This window comes from Bos javanicus, chromosome 6 (genome assembly GCF_032452875.1).
Source record: "Bos javanicus breed banteng chromosome 6, ARS-OSU_banteng_1.0, whole genome shotgun sequence".
NCBI lineage: Eukaryota > Metazoa > Chordata > Mammalia > Artiodactyla > Bovidae > Bos > Bos javanicus.
Genome location: NC_083873.1, coordinates 112465316 through 112480193, shown reverse-complemented (window position 1 = coordinate 112480193; position 14878 = coordinate 112465316). Strand labels below are relative to the sequence as shown.

The 14878-nt window shown below is 42.7% G+C and overlaps 1 protein-coding gene across 8 annotated transcripts in view; it reads left to right on the top strand.

Annotated features, from left to right (window-relative positions):
* LDB2 (LIM domain binding 2) overlaps window positions 1-14878 on the top strand; it is a 453319-nt gene that overhangs the window by 4602 nt on the left and 433839 nt on the right. The gene's annotated exons all lie outside the window — the stretch shown is intronic.

Below are 14878 nucleotides of genomic sequence, written 5' to 3'. Positions count from 1 at the left end.
ATCATCATAGTGACCTTCATTTTTAGTGAAAGGATTTCAGTAATGTCGGATTTTTATAGAATCTAAGGAACTTTAATCAAGTTATAAAAATTTTGGTGACTGTAGGTAACTTTTCTATACCTTATTTCCTCATTCAAAGACCAAAAATATCTCTGCTGCAATGAAGAGGTTTGTAAGTATATAGTTTTTTTTCATGTTGGCAGTCTGTTGATTTTGATGAAATGCCACAACCATCGGGAAAGTGTGGGTACCATGATGTGTTTCTTTTGTTTTGAGGGCTTTTCCCCTCGTATCAGTATTATACATTCCACTCCCAAAGAGAAGACGGTGATTACAATGGGAAGCCACCGCGGACACAAGGGTTTTCTCAGAATTACGGTGTTTAGTTTTACAGGATTTAATATGAACGTCGAAAATATTTGAAGACCTTGAAATTTAAATCTGCTGCTTTAGCCCCGCCTCAGTTCAACTCTCCAGCTCCCGGGGAGGGGGTGGAAGGGGGTGGAGGGCTCTCAGGCTTTTCTTTCAGCTGCATTTTTATATACTTTAGTCACAGGGTTTCCCTTGTAACATCATGTTTATTCATGGGCTAGCTGAGTATCATTGATGTTCAGATGGAGCCTAGTTAAAATGAGATTAGGTATTTTGGATAGGTGGGGGAAAAAAAAAAGAAAACTGCTTTGTGATAAACTTGGATTTTTTTCCTTTTTTTCCCCTTAGAAATTTAGAAAGAAAAATGGTGCTGTTACTCTGAGGCATATGAATGATTTTCAGTGTTAAGCACAGAACTTTCCAAGTTTTTCGAAGGCGGGTGGTAAGGAGTGGGGAGCGGAGGGTGGGTTAGTAGTGGTAAGGAAAGCTATTTTGAAAATGTTAAATGAAACCAAAACTGAAGTTTTTTAAAAAAATGAGAACTCCCAACCTCTCTTATTTTTCAAGATCTCTACAAGGCCTCAGAAAACAAATTGCAGGACTCTTGTACTGATTTTATTTTCCTGAAGTCTTTTTTTTTTTTTCCATTTTCTTACTATGGGAACTGTTTTTAATTAAAAATTGCTGCAAACTAACTGTTCGTAGGAGGCCAAGAAGAAAAAAAGAAATCTCTCAACACCATTCTACACAGATTCTTATCAGCCTAAAATCAATGCATACTTAAATCTCCCCCCTTTTGGTGTGTAAATTATGATATAGGATTTAAACAGTATGCATCCTTTACGCATTTAGCTTTTTGTTTGGGTTTCAGAAAGAAATTAATTTAAATTGTATGGAGATAGGGCTATAAATCTCCTTTTATTACGTTTGTCCACATGAACTCATTTTCGTGTGGGACACAGAACACCCCCTTTCCGAGCGAGCAAACACAGCATAAAACAAACAACGCCAGATATTCTCAAGAACGAGATTCATAAACTTACTTATTTGGATTCAGTTGGTGGGTCGCGGAATATAATTGATCTGGAAAAACAATCTCTTTTTGAAGGTAGCAGAAAACGGGGCTTTAAAAACATTTTCAGCTAAGGTAGGTATTACATATATCTTTGTGATTTCCTAAACAAGCTATTTTCCTCTTTCCTTTTTCTTCTTCCTTCCTCTTTCTTTCTTCTCTTTCCTCCCTCCCTCCCTCTCTTCCTTTCTTTCTTTTTCTTTCCTTTTTTCTTATCAATCTGAGCTTAGGTTTTCTTTTTACATTTAAATTCTGGCCACGTGCATCTGAACAGAGGCAACTATTAATACTTGAGACAAACTTCAGCCATTCCTTCAAGAATTTTCCTACTTCAGGCAATGACAGTATCAATGTCTGGACATGCAAAGACTATTAAGACATTTTCTGTGTTTAGAAGCTTACCATTTGGTAACCAAGGGCAGAATACAACACCAACTCTTACAGTGAAGCCCCCTGTGAGATGGTTGGAGGGCATCACCGACGCGACGGACATGAGTTTGCGAAAGCTCCAGGAGTTGGTGATGGACAGGGAAGCCTGGCGTGCTGCAGTCCATGGAGTCACAAAGAGTCGGACTGAGCGACTGAACTGCACTGTTGGGTTAATACACTGTGCTTTTGACTATTGAAAGATGCACACCTTTCTGAAAAGTAGTCATGATGATAGTCACTAATATCTATGGAGGGTTCCCAAGGTGCTCAGTATGTTCTGTAGATCAACTCACGTCACGCTCATAATCACCACCTCAAATTGGTACTTCTAACCTGTGCAGCCTTACTGATGAGGGAAAACTAAGGGTTATGTAGATTGTCTAAGGTCGCACGGATGGTAGTTCAGTTTTAGGAGTTATCCTCTTAACTGCAGCACTTCTCTGAGATAAGAAATACTAGAGAGGATTCTAGTTTTGCCTGTGGAAATGTATTGGTTGAATACATTTTTTCCTTGGATAGATTGACTTTGGCAGTGGCTGGAAAGTTGACCCCATCTACCTCACCTGGTTGGACTATTTGCCTCTCAAATGTCTGACTCATTTCAAAAGGGCCCATGTGAAATTCCAAAGGATGGCATCAGAGCTGCAGCATATACCCCGGTTATCAAAAAATAGACTGCAATTACATCTATCTACTGAAGAATGGATAGTTTCAGTATTCATTGACGTGATCTTATCTGAAGAGCCACTGGAATTGTTGTGGAATACTATGTATAGTTATCTAAGAGTTTAATTTTTTTTCAACTTAAAATATTTACGTTTCCATTCAGCGCTTGACTTGTCTCAGGTCTGCTCTGTGGGAGACGGTGGCTTAATTATTTTAAACATCAGTGGGATGAGTAGAAAAACTAACCCAACTTTGGTGGGATACAAGATTAGGAGAGTAAATTAGAATCTGGCATGATGTTGGCTTCCTTTGCAGGGAATCAATTAAGAATCGTAGGAAAACGAAACACAAAGAGGGAAGAGCCCTTCCAACTTGTATTGGTTTCTCTTTGTTCTAGTTTGATGCTAAGAGACAGTCTGTCCACATCAGTTTTCCTCGTGGTCCTAACCCTGCAGCCTCCTTTAGCCCCCTACAAGGCTACCGTCTTTACAGTAAATGCCTGCCCATGACTAGAGATAAAATGATCTCTTCCTGTGATGCACTCGCCAGCCCCAGATGCCTGTGTTCTGGTTCTTCTTTAACGAATAAGGAAGCTGAGGCTTAGAGAGGTGAAGACCAAGTCTATACGTGGGTGTCTCCAGGGTCTGGATGTTTTGACTACCCAAAGTCTGCTGGCGAAGGCTTCCTACTCCTTGATGGAACCCTGACAGCCACCCCTTGCCCTCACTTCACTGACAGTTTTTGTTCTTATTATTGTTTTATCACTCGGTCATGTCTGACTCTTTGTGACCCCATGGACTGCAGCACGCCAGGCCTCCCTGTCCTTCACCATCTCCCGGAGTTTACTCAAACTCATGTCCATTGAGTCAATGATGCCATCCAACCATCTCATCCTCTGTCGTCCCCTTCTCCTCCTGCCCTCAATCTTTCCCAGCATCAGGGTCTCTTCCAGTGAGTCAGCTCTTCACAGAAGGTGGTCATGGTATTGGAGCTTCAGCGTCAGCATCAGTCTTTCCAATGAATATTCCAGGTCCGTTTCCTTTAGGATTGACTGGTTTAGTCTCCTTGCAGTCCAAGGGACTCTCAAACGTCTTCTCCAGCACCACTATGAACCAATCTAGTTTGAAGTTTCAGCCTTCCAATTAAAAACAACGCTGAGCATTAATGATGTGGTTGTTGTTCAGCCGCTCAGTCATGTCCGACTTTTTGCCACCCCATGGACTGCAGCACACCAGGCTTCCCAGTCCTGCACTATCTCTCAGAGTCCGTTCAAAATCATGTCCATTGAATCAATGATGCTTTCCAACCATCTCATCCACAGTTGTAGATTCCTCTGAAGAAGGGGAACCACCCTTGTTCTGGGGACACCATAGGTCCCCACGCTCTTTTTTGAATTTGAATGATCTCCTAACTATCCTCTCTGCTCCCTCTTCCTAATACATGATCTGTTTTCCCATAAGCAGCCAAGGTGATATTTTTGAAGCAGAAATCAGAGCACATCACTCTCCAGCTCCCCTCCCACTGGAATAAGCTCTAAAATCCACACTCTTGGTTGAAGACTGTTGATCTCCTGCTTCCTGATGGATGTTCAGCAAATTCCAGCCAAAAGAGACTTAGTTGGATCCATTAACATGCCAAGCTTGTCTGTACCTCAACACTCTTGCGCTTAGCAGGAGAATGCATATACAGATTCCTTTTTGATAGCACTTATAAGTATTGCTGTCGTTGTTGTTTTGAGTCATTCAGTTGTGTCCAACTCTTCGCGACCCCACGGACTGCAGCATGCCAGGCTTCCTGGTCCGTCACCAATTCCTGGAGCTTCCTCAAACTCATGTCCATCCAGTTGGTGATGCCACCCAATCATCTCATCCTCTGCTGCCCCTTCTCCCCCTGCCTTCAATCTTTCCCAGCATCAGAATCTTTTCCAGTGAGTCAACTCTTCTCATCAGGAGGCCAAAGTACTGGAGCTTCAGCTTCAGCATCAGTCCTTCCAATAAATATTCAGGGTTGATTTCCTTTAGGATGGACTGGTTTGATCCTCTTGCAGTCCAAGGGACTCTCAAGAGTCTTCTCTAGCACCACAATTCAAAAGCATCAATTCTTTGGCACTCAGCCTTCTTTATGGTCCAACTCTCACATCCATACATGACTACTGGAAAAACCATAGCTTTGACTAGATGGAACTTTGTAAGCAAAGTGATGTCTCTGCTTTTTAATACGCTGTCTAGATTTGTCATAGCTTTTTTCCTAAGGAGCAAGCATCTTTTAATTCCATCTGCAGTGATTTTGGAGCCCAAGAAAATAAAGTCTGTCACTGCTTCCATTTTTTCCCATCTATTTGCCATGAAGTGATGGGACCAGATGTCATGATCTAGTTTTTTGAATGTGTGAGTATTGGGAAATCTAAATGAATTGGAATTTGGCATGGTGTTGGCCTGATTTGCAGGTAATTGATTCAATGTCCCAAAGAAAGTAATAACCATGAAAGAGGAGATTCCTAGCACTTAGTAGGGCCTCTTCGGATCAACCCCTGTCACAGAGAGACTCCCTTAATCACCTCAGTTAAAATTGCCTCTTGCCAGACATACATCCTCGCTCACTTTCTATCCCATGCCCTGATCACTTTTTATGAAGGAATTATAGCAAGCTGGTATTTTCTTGCTTGTAGTTTATTTAAGTGTCTGCTTATCCTCAATAGAATGTGTACCATGTGAGGACAAAAGGCTCAGCCATCTCCTTTATAATTGTCTGCCCAGTGCCTCATTGCACATAGTTGATATGCAAAATTCATCTGTTGAATAAAGGAAGTTATGTTGTGCTTTTGAACTGTGGTGCTGGAGAAGACTCTTGAGAATCCCCTGGACAGCAAACAGATCAAACCAGTCAATCCTAAAGGAAATCAACCCTGCATAGTCATTGGCTAGACGAATGCTGAAGCTCCAATACTTTGGCCACCTGATGCAAAGAGCTGACTCATTGGAAAAGACCCTGATGCTGGGAAAGATTGAAGGCAGGAGAAGGGGACTACAGAGGACGAGATGGTTGGATGGCACTGACTCATTGGACGTGAATTTGAGCAAGCTCTGGGAGATGGTGAAGGACGGGGAAGCCTGGCAGGCTGCAGTCCATGGGGTCACAAAAAGTTGGACACAACTGAGTGACTGGACACTGACAACAAGGACTTTCTACACTGACACTGGATTTTACCTTGAATCTTCCCAACAATCATCTGTAGCTCCAGTTGGAAAAGAATCTATGAACCTAATAGCTGAGTGAAAATTCACAGAATGTTCTGCTATATCTACCAGGTGGGAAAAAAAAGGAGCCTGAAAAGAATTTCTTCTGTGAAGGCAGGCAGTGTTGAACTGAGAACTTTGCCCTCTGGGTGGTATGAATCTGTTGGGAATCTCCCGACTTCTGATGAAAAACATTTATACTTTTCTCATTTGTTCTTTCTACCACTTCCTCTCCTTGGATCTACCGGAGGGCTCACAGCCATGAATTATGATGTGAATTGTGATAATACCTTACATTTCCTGGAGCACTTTGTGTCTTGAGAAAGTGCTTTCAGGGCCATGAATTAGCTTTTTTCAAGTGTTTAGCGTAACAGAAAATATGGGAACATACTAGTATATGTTGTGCGTGTGTTCAGTAACGTCCAACTCTTTGTGACCCCGTGGACTGTAGCCCGCCAGGCCCCTCTGTCCATGGGATTTTCTAGGCAAGAATCCTGGAGCGGGTTGCCGTTTCCTCCTCCAGGAAGCTGACCCAGGGATTGAACCTGTGTCACTTGCGTTTCCTGCTTGGCGGGCAGAGTCTTTACCACTGAGCCTAACTAGGACCTGGTGATGTGTTTGGGTGTGTTTGTGTGCAATGCGGGCATGTACATATGACAGAGTCAAAGAGAGAGACCGAGACGAGAAACATCCTAAACCCAGTCAGACTGTGTGTACGTATGAAACTTCTGGTCAGGAAACATACACAACTTTTTTGTTTTTTCCCTTTTGGTGTGAAAAAAGTAGCATGCATGGAATGTAAAGATCTGTACTGAAATGGCTTACAATAAATCAGATTTTGAGCCAAACCCTGGCTCTCCCTCTTGTTTGCTGTGTCATCTTAGGGAGGTCATTTAACTGTTCTGAACCCTTGTTTTCTTAGCCTGAGTTTTAAGTTGGCAGGTGAATGGCTAACATGTAAAAATGCCTGGTATACAGTAAGTGCTCAATAAGTGGGAACTGTGATGATGATGGTAGAAAGGGGGATGGTGATGATGATTATGCTGCCCTGATTCTCTGTCCCATTTGCAAAATAAGTCATATAAGTCATGCAAAATGTTGATTTCCTAATCAGATCAGATCAGTCGCTCAGTCATGTCTGACTCTTTGCGACACCATGAATCGCAGCACGCCAGGCCTCCTTGTCCATCACCAACTCCCGGAATTCACTGAGACTCACGTCCATCGACTCAGTGATGCCATCCAGCCATCTCATCCTCTGTTGTCCCCTTCTCCTCCTGCCCCCAATCCCTCCCAGCATCAGAATCTTTTCCAGTGAGTCAACTCTTCGCATGAGGTGGCCAAAGTACTGGAGTTTCAGCCTTAGCATCATTACTTCCAAAGAAATCCCAGGACTGACCTCCTTCAGAATGGACTGGTTGGATCTCCTTGCGATCCAAGGGACTCTCAAGAGTCTTCTCTAACACCACAGTTCAAAAGCATCAATTCTTTGGTGCTCAGCCTTCTTCACAGTCCAACTCTCACATCCATACATGACCACAGGAAAAGCCATAGCCTTGACTAGACGAACCTTTGTTGGCAAAGTAATGTCTCTGCTTTTGAATATGCTATCTAGGTTGGTCATAACTTTCCTTCCAAGGAGTAAGCGTCTTTTAATTTCATGGCTGCAGTCACCATCTGCAGTGATTTTGGAGCCCAGAAAAATAAAGTCTGACACTGTTTCCACTGTTTCCCCATCTATTTCCCATGAAGTGGTGGGACCGGATGCCATGATCTTCGTTTTCTGAATGTTGAGTTTTAAGCCAACTTTTTCACTCTCCACTTTCACTTTCATCAAGAGGCTTTTGAGTTCCTCTTCACTTTCTGCCATAAGGGTGGTGTCATCTGCATATCTGAGGTTATTGATATTTCTCCCAGCAATCTTGATTCCAGCTTGTGTTTCTTCCAGTCCAGCGTTTCTCATGATGTACTCTGCATAGAAGTTAAATAAACGGGGTGACAGTATATAGCCTTGACGTACTCCTTTTCGTATTTGGAACCAGTCTGTTGTTCCATGTCCAGTTCTAACTGTTGCTTCCTGACCTGCATACAGATTTCTCAAGAGGCAGATCAGGTGGTCTGGTATTCCCATCTCTTTCAGAATTTTCCACAGTTTATTGTGATCCACACAGTCAAAGGCTTTGGCATAGTCAATAGAGCAGAAATAGATGTTTTTCTGGAACTCTCTTGCTTTTTCCATGATCCAGCGGATGTTGGCAGTTTGATCTCTGGTTCCTCTGCCTTTTCTAAAACCAGCTTGAACATCAGGAAGTTCACGGTTCACGTATTGCTGAAGCCTGGCTTGGAGAATTTTGAGCATTACTTTACTAGCGTGTGAGATGAGTGCAATTGTGCGATAGTTTGAGCATTCTTTGGCATTGCCTTTCTTTGGGATTGGAATGAAAACTGACCTTTTCCAGTCCTGTGGCCACTGCTGAGTTTTCCAAATTTGCTGGCATATTGAGTGCAGCACTTTCACAGCATCATCTTTCAGGATTTGGAATAGCTCAAATGGAATTCTATCACCTCCACTAGCTTTGTTCGTAGTGATGCTTTCTAAGGCCCACTTGACTTCACATTCCAAGATGTCTGGCTCTAGGTCAGTGATTACACTATTGTGATTATCTGGGTCGTGAAGATCTTTTTTGTACAGTTCTTCTGTGTATTCTTGCCATCTCTTCTTAACATCTTCTGTTTCTGTTAGGTCCATACCATTTCTGTCCTTAGTGAGCCCATCTTTGCATGAAATGTTCCTTTGATATCTCTGATTTTCTTGAAGAGATCTCTAGTCTGTCCCATTCTGTTGTTTTCCTCTATTTCTTTGCATTGATTGCTGAGGAAGGCTTTCTTATCTCTTCTTGCTATTCTTTGGAACTCTGCATTCAGATGCTTATATCTTTCCTTTTCTCCTTTGCTTTTCGCTTCTCTTCTTTTCACAGCTATTTGTAAGGCCTCCCCAGACAGTCCTTTTGCTTTTTTGCATTTCTTTTCCATGGGGATGGTCTTAATCCCTGTCTCCTGTACAATGTCATGAACCTGATTCCATAGTTCATCAGGCACTCTATCTATCAGATCTAGGCCCTTAAATCTATTTCTCACTTCCACTGTATAATCATAAGGGATTTGATTTAGGTCATACCTGAATGGTCTAGTGGTTTTCCCTACTTTCTTCAATTTAAGTCTGAATTTGGCAATAAGGAGTTCATGGTCTGAGCCACAGTCAGCTCCTGGTCTTGTTTTTGCTCACTGTATAGAGCTTCTCCATCTTTGGCTGCAAAGAATATAATCAATCTGATTTCGGTGTTGATCATCTGGTTATGTCCATGTGCAAAGTCTTCTCTTGTGTTGTTGGAAGAGGGTGTTTGTTATGACCAGTGCATTTTCTTGGCAACACTCTATTAGTCTTTGCCCTGCTTCATTCCATATTCCAAGGCCAAATTTGCCTGTTACTCCAAGTGTTTCTTGACTTCCTACTTTTGCATTCCAGTCCCCTATTAGGAAAAACGATTTCCTAATAGTATTTACTTATATTTTATTAATGTATAGTTGATTTACAGACTGTGTTAGTTTCAGGTATACAGCAGAGTGATTCAGTTATATCTGTATATCTATGTCTATCTGTGCTCATGCTCAGTCACTAAATCATGTCTGGCTCTTTTGTTACCCCATGGAGTCTAACCACTCCACTCCCCACCACCCCACAAGGCTCCTCCATCCATGGGATTTCCCAGGCAAGAACACGAGTGAGTTGTCATTTCCTTCTCCAGGAGATCTTCCCAACTTAGGGACTGAACCCGGCTCTCCTGTGTTGGCAGGCAGGTTGTTTACCACTGAGCCACCTAGGAAGCATCTATATCTATTATCTATTTATCTATCATTTTTCGTATTCTTTTCCTTTATAAGTTATAACAAGATATTGAATGTAGTTCACTGTGAAAGTGAAGGTTGCTCAGTCGTGTCTGACTCTGTGCAACCCCATGGTCTGCACAGTCCATGGAATTCTCCAGGCCAGAATATTGCTATCATTCACTGTGCTATATGGTAAATCTCTGTTGTTAATCTTTTTTATGTATAATGGTATGTATCTGTTAATCCCATACTCCTTGCCCTCCCCTGTCTCCTCTGGTGGCCATAAAGGTATCTTTAAAAATATGTCTTATGTGGTTTACATAAGCATATTTTAATTTGATAAATGAAACTTCAGTGATATGTTGTAGGATCTGTGGGCTTGGGGTTCTTATAACATGTAATGGTACCATCAGGACGCTCTATCATCATTGACTAGTGAGAATTATCACACAGTTTCTGGTGGCCATGGATCCCTCAAAGTCTGAGTTATAAGTATTTCTTAGACATACCAAGGGCTTCCCTGGTGGCTCAGAGGGTAAAGCGTCTGCCCGCAATGCGGGAGATACGGGTTCGACATACCAAGTGTCAAGATTAAGAAATGACCATTGTATGGAACACATATGCAGTCCTTTCTGTTGGAAAACAATCTGTGTTCAGGGTTTGCTCTAGCTAGGGACTCGGGGGGTCAACAGGACACTGAAATATTCCCCTTCAGCAGTGCCTCTGCAGGGCCATCTCAGCAGGGGCCCCGAGGAGGGCTGGAGAGTGCACATCTGCTGGCCTTGACTGGTCGTTTTGTCTAAAGAGGCACACTTTCTCCAAATGCAGCCTGGCCCAGACTTCTGCGAGGAAGCTATGTCAGGCGCTGGGCGAAGCCTACAGCCCCACCTGTGTGTCTGGACTGGTAACAGCCCGGCCAGCTGATCCACCAGGATACCTTACGGCTTCCTCCTTAACACGGGGTGATATACACAGGTGGAAATGGTGATGCTCTAAACAGTATCTAAAAGATAGCACGTGCGGGTATCTTTCTGGCCAGAGGGGTCATGGTGATGGGAAGTTAAGCTGCCTGCCTCCACTTTCCTTGTGCGTGTGACCACACGTTGTCATGTGTAGATTTGTCTCATCAATTTCAGTGTCCAATCTCTCTGACTTTTCCTAGTGAATTCCTTAATGTACGCATGCATACCTTCCTACTTTTCATTTCACTGACTAGGCCGCCTGTGATTTTTATGTAGAATTCCACATTAGTAATCATTTGTAATTAACTTTCGAGAGAAATAGATTGCGTAGCTCGAACATTAGTGAGTGGAACTGGCTCAGTTGTGTCCAACCCTTTGCTACCCCATGGACTGTTGCCCGCTCCTCTATCCATGGGAATCTCCAGTTAAGAATACTGGAGTGGGTAGCCATTCCCTTCTCCAAGGGATCTTCCTGACCCAGGGATCAAATCCGGGTCTCCCTGCATTGCAGGCAGATTCTTTACCATCTGAGCCACCAGGGATGCCCAGCTTAAACATTACATTGTTTTGTATTCTAGTTTTATATATATGAAATAAAATGTAATTTGAATTTATTTGTTTTATATTTTTTATAGATCTTCAATTTTTTGTTCCGATTTCTGTTGGTTATCTATTGACCTTGTTTATTGTAGGAAGGGCAAATTTTTATTTTATTTATTTTTATTTTATTTTTGGCTGTACCATGCAGCATGCAGGATGATCTTTGTTCCCATACCAGGAATCTAACTCCTGCAATGGAAAAGTGGGTTCTTAACTACTGAACCTCTCTTTAGGGAAGTCCCTATATGTTATTTTTTCTAAGAGAGTAGTGCTTGTTAAATTTTACTTCCAAATATGGTTCATTTCGTAGGACTGATAGGATTTGATATTGAGACTCAAAATCTGTGTAGATAAGCAAAAGTCAGACTAATAAACAAGGCTAACTATTTGGCAGTACACACACACACACCTCTATGCCTTATAACATTGGCCATGATTATCCTACTGAAGTTGGCTGAAACTTCTGCTTGAAATTAAAACTAAGCAGTTGGTGCATATCACCTGCCATTAAAAGGTTCTTAAACAGAACAGTAGATAGAGACTATGACTTCTCCGTTGGCTGAATCCCAGAATTGCAGGGCTGGAATTAGATCCGAGTGATCATCTAGACTAAACGTCTGATTGTGGAGATTGTGGATTTTCTGAAACCAGACACAGGTTGTGCTTAGCTGAACGATGATGTGCTGAGGATTCAGAAGTGCTCTCAGTTTTCTAAAGCATGACACTGGCTACCCAGGTACCACTCCGAAAGTGACCTTATCAAACACCCCGACTGATCATGAAGTTGCACTTCAACTCTATAAACACTTCTGCTTTTCAAATCCCTTTCTTCTTTTCCAGTTTTCCAATTTGTCCAAAAGCATGACGCTATTGATGTTGAAAGATACATGACTAAGCTTTATTGCTTTGAAATTAATGACTGTTTTCCTTGCCAATTTATTTAAAGTTGAATATGTTTTAAGATAAAGATCTACTTTTTCTGATTTTAAGAACTTGGTGTGTGCGGAACAGAATATCTGTAAACTATAACAATGTACAAAGAGGTAGATAAAAATTGTCTTTAGTTATACCACGCAAAAATTGCTGTTAACATTATAGCATATCAGTCTAGTGTAGATACATATATGCATCAGTCTTTATATGCTTAGGGACATACTGAGCACCCTTTTGAATCCAGCTCTTTTAATTAAAATTATGAGTGTTTCACTGTGTTCTTAAATCTTAAAATATGATTTTGAGTTGTCTGAATTATTTACACAAATGTTTCTGTTTTTAAACTGAACATGAAGACATATTTTAAAAAATTTTCTGGCTTCTTTGCACATTGATTTGAACTCAAGGAAATAGTATTCTTAATCAATCTTGACCCTAGTAAGATGGAGGGCTTCTGATATAAGGAAGTTAGCCATAATGTCTATGGCGATTACCATGGTGATTTAATACTAGTTAGAAAGCTTGCACCCAGGGCTCCCTGTCTCCTAATAAGAAAGCTTTTCCCTCTTAGCTTGAGAGCAGATCCTTTTCCCTGTGTTTTTCTTTCTCTTGTATTGAGTCCAAAGGCAGTCAGCACAACCCTGTGCAATATCTGTAAATCAAAAGACTTTTGCAAAATTCCTACTGGGAAGAGGGAGGTTGAATTCATGTTAAGAGCTAGTGCTGATCTAGAACCAGCAGTTTGGCATACAGCCAGTTAATTTATGATACCGTTTGAAGGACAAATGTTCAATTCAAGGACAAAAGTGATATTTCATAAAGTGGGCTATGTTATGAGATGTATGTAATGTTACCTTATTTTCCTCACTGGATCGAAGAGATCCTTGGGGTCAGGTACAACCTTATTCATGTTTTATCCATCTTGGCAATTGACAGACTTGGTGACCAGTAGCAGTCATTTTTTAAAGGCAGATTTCACAGTGGTCATCATTTTGTAACTAGGTTCTGAGTTATCACTGTTTTCACGTGGGTGATATGCCTTTTATGGGCTTCCCAGGTGGCTCAGACGATAGAGAATCTGCCTGCAATGCAGATCAAACCTGGGTTTGATCCCTGGTTTGGGAAGATCCCCTGGAGAAGGAAATGCCTACCCACTCCAGTGTTCATGCCTGGAGAATCCCATGGACAGAGGAGCCTGGCGGGCTACACTCCACGGGGTCACAAAGAGTAGGACATGACTGAGCAACTAACACACCTGCATTTTACAAATAAGCTTTGCAGGCATACGCTCTAGAACAGAGCAGTCATGGCCTGCCACTAGACTATGTCCCCTACCACAGCATGAACATTGAATGATTCACTTCTGGAGTCCAACAGACTTGTTTCCCTCCTTACTGTTTGTGTGACCTGGAGTGAGTTAATTCACCCCTCTGTGCTCACGGGTAAGGCGGGATGGTGATACAATCTACGTCATAGGGTTTTTATGAGACTCGGGTGAGCTAACTCTTATTAGTGATGCTCATGGTGCCTGTGGTCTCTCGGTGTTTGTCACCACGATCGTGCTGATTTGTCTGCTGGATATTGAAGTCTACCGTATGTGGTATTACTGGTCAGGAGGTGAAGAGGGCAACATGCCTGACTTGAAAGGGCTGAGCGAGGCCACAGTAGGGATTTGTGGGGCAGGAGGGTCTTGGGAGGGATAAATGGGAATTTCGCTAATTTGAGAATAGTGGTGAGAAGGCTGCTTTTGGCTGAAAGAAAGGCACAGGCATAGAAAGCAAGTCTCCAGAGGCGATGGTCTGTTTGAGGAAGGGTGCGGATGTGAGCACAGCTAGGGACTAAGGTCTAGGGTGTACGTGCTGTGTTCAGTCTCTAGGTCGTGTCTGACTCTTTGTGACCCCGTGGATTGCAGCACGCCAGGCTCCTCTGTCCATGAAATTTTACAGGCAAGAATACTGGAGTGGGTTGCCATTTCCTTCTGCAGAGGATCTTCCTGACCCAGGGATCAGACCTACGTCTGCTTTATCTCCTGCACTGGCAGGCGGGTTCTTTCCCACCTGGGAAGCCCCAGGGTGTGTGTATGAGTACATACGTATGTGTAGGGTGGGGTTGGACTATGGTAGGAAATAGACCTGGAGAGGAAGTGAGGGCCCATTGTGGAGCTTTGTTATGTCCAGTGAGGCCACTGGTCTCTATCCTTTGGAGACTGTCTGTTGGACTTCAGCATGGTGATATGAGCAGGACCCCGGCATGATCATTTAATTTTTCAGTGCTTTGATTTCCTCATCTGGAAAAGGATGCAAGAGTAGTCCTCCCCTGATAGGTTTTGTTTTAGGGAATTTCACGGGATGTGAGAGCTTTAGGCTATTAAACCAGCTGGTCCATCACATCACTACTGTGTAGGAAGGACTCCACCAATCCTGGCTTCTACCACCGGGCAAAGGGAACTGATCACAGGTACCTTTTGGCCTGGGCAGTGTACCTGTGTGCTGTGCCCTTCAGCAGGATCCCTCTGGCCGCTTTGTGCAGGGTGGACTGGTGGTCTGTCTGGGAGCATGTTTGTCCGCTGAGGGGCGTGGATCAGTGGATGGGGAGAAATGACACACACTTACTGGCTGGCTGAGCTATTTTTAGCCTAGCGTGTCTGAAGTAAAGGATAGAGTCTCATGGCATTTTTTAAGACGCAAAATTACTGTAAGCCAAGATTATGTAACTTGCCT